The following is a 13,714-nucleotide window of genomic DNA, read 5'->3' on the forward strand; positions in this document are numbered from 1 at the left end:
TGAAACTCCAAATTCTACCCAAATTCTGCTGCTGGCAAGAGCGACTGCCATTGAGTTAAGATGTGAATTATGAAAGTGAGTCCTTTTTAAGGTGCTGGAAGTAATTTCTCCACTGGCTGTGTTTATGACTTCAGATAAAGTGGTAATAGCAGGTGAGGCGTTGTTGGAGGGATTTAGCTTCAGCCAACAACTTCCAGACCAAAAGCTGCAAAGCGCTTGGCCAGTGGTCCACAGAATACTGTCCATCCCTCTTCCTTACGCCTGTTTCTACTTGTTACCAAAATCTTGACAGCCAGCTTTCAATTTTGTAAATAAAAAGCTTGGGTTACTTTTTTAAGCCCAAACAGCTTTGGCGAGGTGGTTTGCCAAAGCAGGGCTGGGGGGGGGAGAAGTCAGTGAAATTTTGTGAGGATGAGAGGTGGGGTGAAGCGGGGCTGCTGGAGGGCTGGGATGAATGGAGCCAGCAAGGTGTCAGGTAAGAGAGGGGGGTAAGGAGCTGCCAGCAGGTAATCCCGAATGACCAACTGGGATGCTGGGAGAGTCATCTGGATTCGGGTGGCTCAGGGGAAGGAGACTAGGAGTGAGCAGAGCTTTGGGATGGCTCCATATCAGTGACATGAAGGGGTCACTACACTAACAGGTATAAGGGAGGCCCTGAAGAAAGCCGCTCTCACCCATTCTTCTGTTCCCTGGCTAACCCCTGTCTCAAATCCAGGAGAGCCCAACCTGACCCCAGGCAGACTGCCCTGGCAGACTACCCCCAGGCAGGGCCATCACCCCTGTCCACTCTCCACCACCCAAGTGACTCCCACTTTCATCCCAAACCATCCCTCCCCTGCAGCAGCCCACTACACCAACTCACACCAACTCACACCACTCCTGCTACAGGAAGGGGCAGTAGAAAGAACTCGGAAACTGAGGGTTGCTCTTGCTTCTGCTGTAAAAGGCCCCATCCCACCCCTTCGAGTGGGCCTGGCTCACTCAAACAGCAGTAGTGAACCCATACTGCGCCCCGAGTGCTGATGCTTTCACCCAGACTGCTGAGGGTCACCTGGGCCAAATAGGGAGCTGTCACCTGAAAACGGGACATGAATCTCAACCTTCAGATTAAAGGTCTAATGCTCCCTTCTTAGGTCTAGCTGGTCCCTTCTTAGAGGGAAACGCAGCGGCAGCAAGCCTGCGTCTTCATAAAGCCTTGGCATTCTGCTGCGTTCAACAGTCTGCTGCCCTAGGCAACTGTCTACTGTGTTGCCTGGCTGCCTAAAATTAGTACCTGTGTTTGCCTTTGTTCGATTTGCAGAGGTGACAACTGTGCATGAAGCACAAATTTACACATCGAGTTTCCAAAGTCACGGTGGAGCAGCTGGAGAGCTATCACCGCTTTCCCAATACCGTCCCTGCTGCGTTTGCTGGAGGGAAGCTGCAGGACTCCAAGAAAGAACGGGAGGTCATGTCCATGAGATCATTTGCAAAGATTTGGCAGACCGTGAAAAAAGTTGAACCCTGGCTGGAAGACAGCCCTGATACATTAGAAAAGGACTTACTCATGCAAACTCCTTGTCCTACCCTTATTGTTTTCCAAAAATTTGGGATGTCCCCAAGTGTGACACAGATCTTTATCAAGTGCTATAAGAAGTGCTGAAAGAAAACGTAAGTCTTTTTCCACGTAATTTCAATGATCCTCTTTTCTGCATCTTGTCCAGTTTCTCCCGGACTGGGGAGAACTGGAAAACATTCTTGATCAAGAGCCTCTTTCAAGTTCCTGTTTATTGCAACTTGACTGTGGTTCAATGCTTGTTTTCAATGCCTCGCAATGTCCAGTGCATCCAGAAACATTTATTGCACTCTCTGACATAAGACACTTACTCAAGATGGGAAAAATATTCACTGAAGTAGAGTCTCCTCTACTTAAGGAGCCCGTAGAGATGGCATGACCCGGGAAGGAGGGCTTACATGTACTGCTGAAAAGGGAATCCCTGCCCTCCAGTTCTGTGCCATGGACTTGCTGGTTGACGACACCAAGAGAGGTACCGTACCGTCCTGCTGTACATCTGCTTCTGGCAGCCAGGCTTGGTTTTAACCACAGTTCTTGCTAAGACTTTAGGAATCTCATTAAAGTCACATACCTCCCCATTCAGCTGAACCAGTTTTAGAGGGAGTGTAGATTAAAAAAAAGTCCCTTGAAGCTAAATCGCAGCCCTCACACAGAAACCCAAATCGTCCTTTATCCCCCCGCCCTCCCACTCATGTGGTGCTGTGCTGCTCCCCTGCTGCCGACCTCCCCCTCTCTCAGCACCATACCACCATGTTGCTGTACTGGTGTCAGCCTTCCCAGATCTAAACGTGTTCTTTTATTTGTATAATGATTATTACTTAAACAGCAACTGAAGTGACCTCCAAAGGTCCCGATCCAGCTGGGGTGTTACGGAAGATGTAATAAAACCACCTCAAAGTATCCCAGCACATCAGCCCTTCGTGTCCGCCTCTTTTGTCTTGATATTGCCTTGCCTTGTTGAATTGTTATGCGCTGTCTGTCTCCGCTGGAAGGGCAGATTATTCCTGCCTATGTCCTGCTTGTTTCTTTTGGTACTTATACACTCAGTTTTATCTCCTGATGTGCTCATGCGCTACCTTTTTCTGCATCTCATCACCTGTCACCCCTGCTGACAGATCCAGATTTCCTTTCACCACTACCTTGCTCTTTCATTTTTCCATGACTCCCCTGGCCAATGACATCCAGTCTCACTGTCACCAGGGCATGTAGTGCAGCAAATCCCAAGATATACCTGCCAGTCTCAGCCGACCCAGTGACAGCTGTCCCTGAAGTGCCTCACCAAGGAGAGCAAGAATGGAGGAAGGTTGCAAGTGAAGCAGAAGTATTAGACAACAAAGGAGGCCAGATACTAAATATTTTCACCATTTAAAACCAGAATAGGTAAAAAGGATAGTGATTCTATGAATAAAACAGCTTCTCATTAGCAAAAGATACAGAATACATGTAAATCCTTATGAACATTGCCATTTATGCCACAATATTTCACATGACAGGCAACAAGCTCACCTGCAGCAAGACCATCTCACCCACTACAAAAGAAGCAGCAAACGCCAAGGATAAACCTGGACATGACCCTCCTCTCTCTCAAGGTGATTCAATGGTAGTTGTACTCTTACAGCAGATTAAATCCCAGTGTGAGCCAACCTGGTCCACTGAGACCAGATGTCCCAAAGAAAAGTGCAAGAGACTCAGCAGCAACCTGCGGAGCACCTGCAGAAGCTGCGTGTGCTGAAACACAATCGATTTCAATTTTTCAAAATCAAAAAGGAAGCAACATAGAACCATCCCTGCAGGTACACGGCTGCCTGGAAACCTTCCATATTTCCCATATCCCCAGGGACGGATCCAAGCTATCCAGTTCCCTTTTCCACGGGAACTCTATTTGCGTGTTGGTGACCTCAGTCGAGAGCCAGAGACCTGAACCAGGACATGTCTGGCCCAAATTTTGCACTTCTTGTTCCCACAACTACTAGAATACCAGGGTTTCTGGGGCTGCAGCAAATCGTCCTTAATCACAAACTGAAATCTTCTTAGCATCCTTTATTTACATGGGCAAGCCCTGTAAGAAATTAGATGAGCTCCGCCATGTGTAGTCATAATCTAACAAATCACTAAATGCATATATTTGAAAAATATATCAAGCATTATCCTCTGATGACCGTTCAGTGGCTTATTTAACATGCCCGCGGTGTCACAGATTACTTGCCAAACAGGCACCCCATCTCCTTAATTTGCACTAACAATTTCTTCTTCAGAAATTGTTTCCCAGACCCCCTCAAAGGAGCCACGGGAGGTCAGGTTGAAACACAAGCCCAGGCAGGGTTAGGAAGCCCACGCTGCTGATCCCCAACATCACAGGTTTCTAGGAATGAAAGACTCCAACCCTTAAGGCCATCTAGCCAACACCTTCCCCAAGTGTTAAGTTTACATGGAGGATTAACCATCCTAGAGGGGAATAAGACATGAAGAAAGTGAAAAGAAGAAAGCACATCCCTCCTTTATTTGTTTTCCAGGGGCCAACCCTGGGAGCTGGATTGTTACCTGCTGTAGGTGACCGCAGCACGGACCCCTCAAGCAGTGACGGGAGGGCAGCCCGCGTCCTGCTAGAGAGCTGATGTTGGCTGCAGGATTTGCGTGAGAACTCTGGACTCAGATTATGGTGGTTACGAGCACGTACGTCAGCCCTCCTTGAAGATTAGGAAGGATAACAGGACAAAGTTCTCCAACAGCGTGAGCAAGGAGGCAGCAAAAGGCGATCCAAGTCAAAGCAACTTCTCTGCAGAGATTTCAGAACAGGCCAGGGGATGGAAACAGCTGGATGTCTTTAAGTGTTTTCTTCCTTACTCCGATCTTGCAAGGCACACAGCACCCTTCATCCTCCCGAAAGTGGTGTCTAGCTCCCCTAGTCCCACTGGAGTCATCCCAAACCAAGGAGATTTATGTCTCTGCATCTCACAGGCCTGGACCTCATTTTTGGTCTGAGTATATATTCCTTTTAGTTTGTTCCATACTCTGTAATAATTACATTAACTGGCAAAGACAGTGAAATATTTAAAATACAGTTAAGCTGCTGCTGCAGTGGTTCTTAGCTCTCCAGGAGTGAATGACCAGGGGAAGCATGGAGTCACTGCTCTGTCTTGGACATTCAACACCTCGGTGTAGGCCACAGGGACCGGTGTCAGACTGACTCGGATCTATAGCCTCCTGTCAGTTAAATCATTGCCAGCAAAGCTTGATATAGACATTTCCAAAGGAAACAGTAAGCCATGGAATAAATTCAAATTGAATTTAATTTCTCTCTTTCTTGTTAGAGTCTTCAAAGATGTTCTTATAAAGTCCAGTCTAATGAAAATAATATTAATGATCAGCTTCCTCCACTCTGGAATTGCAAAGCAAGCACATACGCACCATACATTAGACCCCACAACTCTAACAGGCGCTATTTTTCCCTTACCTTACAGAAAGGGAAAAAGAGGTGCAGGAAGGGCTGAGAAAGGTTCAAATCAGTAAATCTGTGGTGCAGATTGACCTCCATTCAGCAAAGCATTAAACCAGGTGCTTGAAAGTAAGCATACGCCTTACTCATTTTTGCTGAATCAGGATCAAAATTAAAATCTGCTTGCTTTTTCCATTCTTTCGGCCACCAAATACTTCTGCCATCAATTAAATGTTGTTCCTGCTCAAATACAGTGCATTCAAAGTACAAGTAATAAACAAAATATTTTGGGAATAATGCCCCAGTGTATCAACTGTGTCATCTACATAGTTATCACAAACAGTTTCCCAACCAAAGAAAAAACATTTTTCAAGCATGCTTGTTATGCTTTAGTATTAAAAAAAAAATATCGAAAAGGCTGAAACACTATAAATAAAGCCCTATCTATATCAGAAGATTACACTGATTTAACCGATTTCAGAACTTATCTTCGATACTGTCACACTTTGCTGTAGGAATTTCCTGTTAATTCTGGATGGAACAGATTTAAGCTAAACCTGTTCAAACTGTCTTGGGAATAGACTGCATGTACCTTTGTACCAAAAAAAGGATTATTTTATATCTCACCTTTATTCTAGCACCAATCACATATGTGCAATTCTAACTGCAGAAAATAAAGTATCCTAGTTAAGATCTTGTTTGTAAAATGCTATTATAACATTATTACCTGCTTAAATAAAGAGTTTCCAGATACATTTTTTCAGCAAAATGTGCATTCATGCAAACCTAATGTGGAAGAGTTATATCAGTATATCAGTGTTGTGTAGGTTAGTTACCCTTTAAACTAAAAGCAAAGCCTTCAAAATTAAGATCTGTGCTGATTTAACTAGACTGTCCAGTTAAATCACGGAATTTTTTTTTTCTTTTTAAGTAGATAAGGTCTAATATTAGGAACAAGGGGTTGTGCCTCTTTTCAGTGACACATCATAGGACCCCATATAGAAACTCAGTGAGCATCTTGAAAGCTGTGGTTTATTTGGGGTCCCTACTCTGGCATCTCACTATGCAAAAAGCTGTGACTCTTTCTCTAATTTCCAGTCTAAACTTATTCATGGTCAGCTCACGCCCATTTGTTCATGTGCCAGCTTGTCCTTTAAAGCTCAGGATGCCAAAACTGAGGCCGGAGCCTGACAATATGGTTCTGCTGGCAGCATTACCAGGGTAATAAAGACCTCCCTGTCCCACCCCGGGGGCTCATCCCAGCCCTGCGCCGCAGGACACTGCTCTTCCAAGGTGCAGCCCCTTGACGACACAAGCAGTTAAAAGGACGATATAAGGAGTTGAAAAGATTAAAATTAAACTTACAAAAAGAAAAGACCGGGTTTTACTTCTTTTAACAGCGTGGGCTGGTTCATGTGGGAATCGGAAGCGCAGTGAAGCGGGGCAGGAACGCGTGGCTGGAGGGGGCTGAGCCACGGCAGCACCACCTTTGCCTCAGTTAAATTCTCATGGAGCCACACTGGCACTTTAAGAAAAGTTATATTCCTGGGAGGTTTTTTGATTGTGGATCCGTTCCCTGACCGATTTCACAGCTCACTGCTGCAGGCTGAGGGCACAACTGCACAGAGGGTGCACATCAGCTTCTTGGCCAGGAACTACCTAAACCCATATTGCTGCCAAAGCCTCTGTGTTACCAGGGCAAGGCCTGAAGTACAAGAACATGGTAGTAAAAAAACCCCAAATTTAAATCTAAGTCTTAAAAAATTAGTAACAAAGCATTAATTTGAAAGATGCCTCTGTGTAAAATTACCTGCTTTGGAACAGATGAGGTTTCCAGTGTAGCACCTAGTATTTGCTGCTTTGTAAATCCTTCCCTGAGCAGAAAGAAAAAAGAACTGGAAAAGTAACTAAAATTGCTAGCACACTTTACTCAAATTTATTCTTTTTCAATGACTTTGAATTTGACTCAGTTTTCAAAGCATATTATACAGATATTTTAACTGCCAAAGGTATCCAAAAGCTTTCCAAAAAAAGCTACGCTTTTTTCCTGCTTCTCTCCTCAACATGAACTGTAATGTGACATTTTTGCTGGTGGTACAGACACAAGAATAGCACCCATCTCCTCCTCCTACAGCTCTGCTGGCCCAGCAGGGCTGATGAAAGTCAAAACTTGCTTTACATCAACACAGCCAGTGCAAGTTGTCACCAAACTGGCTTTCCACCCATCGTGAGGGCTTCTGAGCACATCCTGCACTTCACCGGTGGGGACTTTATCCTCCAAAGAGCTCAGCCCACACCTAGGCTTCAAAACAAGGAATCGGATTTCAGGAGTGCCTGTGGAAAACTGAGCTTTCCCTTTCCTGCTTTTGACATGAAAAATGTTGTAACCACCAGAAGCAAAACTCCAAGGGGTTAAATTATCTGGAAAATGTAGGTGCTTATCTAACACCTCATCTACTCAGAAAGTGCTGTTCAAGCTTGTGGATGATGGACACCAGAGAATTTGGCCCTAAGCTGTTCTGAGAGTCCAGTCAGCAGTACTCACAGTTTGCAGCTCTTCAAATACGCATTTAAAAGTCACCGTTCCTGCAGCAGGTGCAGCTGGGCTGGATAAGGGTACCTGATTCAGATCGCTATGATCCCACAAACTTCAGAAAGGCACTTTGACTTCTAATGCCACCCAGTTTTTCAAACCAGTTTGCTATCAAGAGCTGAGGGAGGGCAGGACTGCTTCTTTTGACGCAATATAGGTTGATGTCATCTTTGAATGATCGCACACCTACAGCGGCAGATGGCGTGAGATTGTCACCAGGTCTCAGAATCACGCTTGAAGAAGGAAACAAGTAACGACCGAGTCATTCTCGTTCCTGGTGAAAATTCGGGTATGTATATGATCATGTGCTAATTTATCAGAGGGAAGGACATTTTCCTCAGAAGCAACCAGAGCTTGGAAGACGGAGGCTAAAATCCCCTCCTGTGGCCAAACTTTACCCTGGGCACAGGGTGGACATCAGGTCAGGTCGCCTGCAGGGACAGCCAGCCTGCCTGCCTCCCCTCCCCGGTCACACTGAGGCTGCATCACACCTTTATGCTAATGGTACTCTCTGGCCATGTAATGTGTGACACTTAAATTGCACTGCATTGGCATTTCCAGCGAGGAGCACGTACAAAGCCGACGATCTGGCACCAACAGTCCTCGCCGCAGTGACTTCGTCTGGAGCTCTGCTGATCTAGACAAGGGGGGGATCTGACCCCGTGTCTGGTGACTACAGCAAGGGGTCGGGTCGGGACCTTGTCTTCCCAGCACCGCTGCTGATTTGCTTAGCCACCTTGTTTTGGTTATAACTAACTGTGACTCTGAAATTCAGTTTCTTCATCAGCTAAGGGGAGGTAAATTTATTTCAGGACCAGTATTGTGATCTTGCCTGTGGATGCTGTGATACGTTACAGGCGCTAATGCATTTAAAGATCCTTCAGCGAAACCATGTAAATGGAGTTATTATTAACTCCATATTCATAGTAATACCTCAGGCAGAACTTACCAAACACAAGAGAAGAGTCTATAGGACACAGCTTTTTTTCAAAGAAAGAAATGTGTTTATTCTTCCCCTGAAGCTGAAGGGAAAACATGTACCCAGCGGGAGAAATCCAGTGGGTTAAGTTCTTCCAATTGCCACTCAAACAGAGAAAATTAAAATTATCTATTTTATGCTGTCATTGAAAAGGACATTTACAGTACCAGAGTGTTTTTTTCCCCATTATCTTGAACATATTTATTCTCTCTGGGCAATATGTTATTGAATATGTTGACTAGATCAGGACTAGGGAATTTCTGTAGGTGGAACGGCTGTACATCTGGAATGCAACCTTGGCTTTTTTTGACAAATACAAAGTTCCTGCAGTGAAAAATGTGTTTGTCCTGCAAAAAATGGCGTTATTTGTAGAGAAGGTAAGGATTGCTTGTCTTGCAGGTGAGGGAAGCATGCTGTGTTGCATAGAAGGGTTATCCTTGTATGTGTGTTAGCAGTTGTGGACCACAGAAAGCTGGTCTATGAGGATATATGCGCCCATCCCTGCAGTGGGCCGGGTGTAGGAGGAGAGACGGAATTGCCTGAGTCTCTATATTGCAGGGAAAGCAAGAAATCCTATTAAGGATTTATGCTGTTCCAGCGAAATAACTTCCTCACTTGAAGCAGAAGCCAGCTTTTTCATTGTCTTGACTTCACTCGTGCTGACAGCGTGCAGTTCTTCGGTCAAGCCCAGTGCTGGTTTTGTACCAAGAGATTCATCACTAAGAAACAGGGTACCAAGCCTCCTATCTCCTATTCCTGCTCTCGGTCACAATTACGGTTGCCTTTGAAAAGTATTTCCAATGTGGACAGGCCTTATATTGCTAAACACTCATCGAGTGAAAGCAGTTATTTATTACATGAATGGGTTTGAAAATATAGCGACATGCACGTCCAAAAATATGTTCTAGAGAAGCCATGTATGGGAGATGTCTGAGAAGACATTTGTGCGTGGTGCGTAATAATTATAATATGTTTTCATTTACACAGTGTCTCCTCCACGCACAAGGGAATATAACGAAATGTAACTAAAACCGCATAACCTTACAAATAAAGAGAGAGAGCGCGTTACATGCAAAGGTTAAACAAAAAAATCTGTTTAATGTCACTTTGGGGATTAGAAGAACTGGAGTAAAAAAAACATCCAGAACAAACTTTGAGGGGTTGCTTCAGGAAAAGCACGTGTGTGGGTGTGTGCCATCACATCTGCATATTCAATACGTCTTGCTGGGACAGCTCGAGGAAAATAGGAAGCTGGAAATTTTCAGTGTGGGAATTAGATGGAAGAATGTGAACCATTCTAAACAAAACACAGCGAAGTTGCCAGCTGACTTGCTAAAATGCCAGTGCTCTCTAGGATCCCTTGAAACGGAGCTGAGGACTGGCCTTGCCATTCAGGCAGTGGGTAGGGAGCCAGGAGATCTGGGCTGTATTCCTGGCCCTGCAGCAAACCCAGCATGTGATGCTGGAAAGTCATTCGGCCCTAAGTTTCCAAAAACTGATTTCATGCCTATACTTCTGGGCACCTAGCGTGAGACAGCGTGAGCCCCAACAGCCAGGATTTCAAACAAAGTTAAGCCGCAGGTACTAACTTCCCATCCATGAAGAGGATGTATTTTGGGGCTCGGTTTCATCACGGATGCAATGGGGCAAAAACCTGCGAGGCAACCCGAAATGCCACACAGCTGCAGGTATTTCATGATTACATAGACCTCTCATTTTGCCAAAAGAGAGGTGCCCTGGATACGCAAAGGAGTATTATTTAGTTACCTCTTGTTTCCCACGTCCTGGCAACCATTGCCATTCTATAAATATTTTCATAGCTTTCGATACATCTGAAAATTTTTGTTTATGTTTCCCATTTCAGGGCATCGAGGAATACTCTCCTTACGAAAGGATTCACTGTTCCAAAAGGAACATAAAGAATACAGACCGGGACTGCTGGCAAAAAGCGTGGAACAACATCACCGACAAGACTAGGAAAATAGTAGATCTCAGGGGTGAAATAGTGGAAAGAAAGCAGCTTTTCCACATAATTTAGTCAGCATGTACGCTGGGGGGAAAAAAAAAGGAGTAAAAGCAGTATTTCTAGCTTACATTTTCCTGTGCACACACATTTTTTTAAAAAAATTGGGAACCATCTGGATTAAAGAAGGTTGTGTTCTCATTGTACATGACAGGGCCCGGTCACACAGAAGATTAATTTACATTATACCATAGGCAAAGGATTATTGTGTCTTTTCTGAAGGGTGTAGAAACAAGTTGAAAGAGCTAGTTTAAAACACAGGTCCTTTTTTACCCATTTATATTTCCACCTCCAACACGGTGAACTCTGTACTTTCTTCCCACCCTGTTTGCGTCTGCCCTTAATTTTACCCCCGCGTTTTCAGAGAGGATTTTCAAGATTTTTGTCGTGCACAGGTAGATAACACGCGTTGGTGAATTTAGCAGTTTGAACGGGGTTTTAGAGTGTCCACACCTACCCAAGAAGAGAAGCGAGAACGAAAGCAATTTCTGAAAGGCACCTCCTTTTGCCACCACTTCTCTGTGCATCCATTGGAGTTGCAGCAGAAAACTTTCAGAAAATCAGGGGAATTTAGCACCAACAGTTGCTGCGTTGTTACTTTTAGGAACAAGATGTTAAAGTAACCTTCCTTTGGCCAGAACTAATCAAAATCCTCCATTAAATATAAAATTGTATTTTATATCTTTATCCTGCCTTCCATCTAAAACTGTATTTTGTAACTCTCACCTGCAGTTTGTGCTGGGCTCTAACTGTGACTCTGATTTTCACAGCATGTTTCCAAAACAGTATTGCCCTATTTTTCAGTTTTCCGCTAAGAACTTACTTCGGAGCCGACGCTCGTAGGGCAGGTGACATAACTTTGTCCAATTCTAGTAAACGGCCAATTTTAGAATGCTATTTACTACCTGAAAATGTGCTGGTGGCCACGGTCCAGAGAGGGAGGAGTTAATAGTTAAAAGTAATGCTGCAGTAATCCACGGGTACAAAAATCCTGTGTTTTAAGAACCACACAGCTACATCCGTACCCTCCCCGGGCAGAGCTTACCTTCTTGTGAGGTTACCTCTAACTCTCGCTATTGCAAGAATACACGAATTACCCGTCCCTGGACCTCGCTCCTGGGGCCCCATGGAAGGGCTGACTGGAGAGGGACAAGCCCAGGTACGGATGCCTTGTCTTCCTTGGAGCTTCTGACGGAGAGGACAGCAAGAAGCTTCCCTGATAGCCAAACAACCCTTACTCGCAAGCTGGCCAGTATTGCCACATCTGCCCTGACTGCATGGAAACCTTCGGCAGAGGGGAGGCTGCACCCACTCTTCTCCAACCTCGGCCAGAACATCTCCTCCATCCCAGGCCAAACATGCCGGCTGTCAGTGCAGTTACATGCACGCAGTGTCTGGCCATCTCTGCTGGGTTTTGAACTAAACAGCTGCTACAGAGGAAAATTTCACAAACCTGCTGCCCTAACAGGTACCACACAGCATGTCGGACACACATGTTTCTGCTGTGACTGCAGGGGCTGCCCCTTTTCGATCGAGTTGTAGAGGTCTCAGAGTTCAATCCCCAGGAATGGCTTATGAAAGTAATTGCTACCTGAAAGGTCTCTTTGTTTTTGTGCTACTGCTTTTAGATATTTCTAAATATTCTAGATAAATATTCTAGATATTTATATATTTTTAGATATTTTAGTTGTCAGATATTTTCTGCCATCTCGATCTTCTTTGGTACTGCTAATAAAGAAATGACAAAGCCCAACACTTAAAATAGCACCCAATGCAATGAACTGCAAACGCTGAGGTTTGGGATTTTACATCCTGCCCTCCCAGAGCGCTTTCCCTTTGATGATTTTCACCATTGAGTAGCGAGCTTCGTATAAGTCACGAAGGGTGTGACATGCACGGCGGAGTCAGAGAACCGCCGGCGGCCAGGGGCCCAGGTCGCCTGCTCTAACCACCAGACAGTCCTGTCCCACAGGAGCAGCCGAGCCGTACATGATAGGTACACGACATTCAAGTGCAGTTGCCTGGACCGTAATATATTATTTTGGTTCTTCAAGCGATCCTTTCATTTATGCTTGGTTCAATCTGTTACAGCAGCAACAGCCGCTGGCCAATTTAATGACAAAACCGGGAATATAATCCAGACCTCCCGTGCTTTACCTCCTCTGACCGTTCCTCCTCTTATCAGCATAGTTATATTCTCGTCAGCTATTGACTGACAAGTAAAATCAAAACCTGAAGAAAATACCCAAATCTCAAAGGCTCAAATTTAGAGCTGGAGTCTGCACTGAGACATCAGCTCTGAATTTTGCCCCAGCACCTAACCATACATTCACAGTACACTGTATTTTGAATAAGCCACCCCCAACACCAGGAGACATACGGCAGATCAGAATTACTTTGTGCAGGAGGAACCACGTAATCTTAAGACACAGTCTCACGTAGCACCTATTAGAGACATGACACCTGCAAAGTACAGAAAAAACACCAGTTTTTTATTTTTAAGGAAAGCTTCATAGTGCCCTAAGCTTCATAATAAAGCTTTGCAATGCAAGAGGATCCTAATGTTAAAATTTCCAAATAACCCACTGGTTAGTTACATTTTCTTTATAATCTCTGGTCAAAAAAAAGATCAGAACCAGCATGAATTCCAAAGGGAATCCATTCACTTAACAGCCCCATCCTGATTTATATATGTGTGTATGCCTGTACATAGATAAGCATATATGCTTATGTATCTAAAATATGCACATTACACATCTGTTCTGCCTACGCTTAAATGCATAGGTCTTAATAGAGATCTTTGTCATGTAATTACTGCTTGCATTCACAGAGTTGTTCTAGGGGATCATTTTTGCTTTACGTTCAAGAAAGGAAAGGAACCTCTAAAACACCCCTCCGCAGCTTCTCCGACACCTTGCTAAGAGCAGAAAAGCTCTATAGCAGTAGTCAGGAGCCCACTAGGCACGAAACGCTGATGAGCACCACGTTCTCTCGATGACAAGCGGGCACCCTCGCTTTGCTGAGCCACGTCAGAAGATGGTGGCTTAGGTGTCAACAGTGCAAAAGGGCCGTTTTGGTCTCATCCATACACAAAAACCATTCCCCAAATTGATTTTTAAGAAGTTGCA

The sequence above is a fragment of the Platalea leucorodia genome (genome assembly GCF_965183815.1).
Source record: "Platalea leucorodia genome assembly, chromosome: 4".
NCBI lineage: Eukaryota > Metazoa > Chordata > Aves > Pelecaniformes > Threskiornithidae > Platalea > Platalea leucorodia.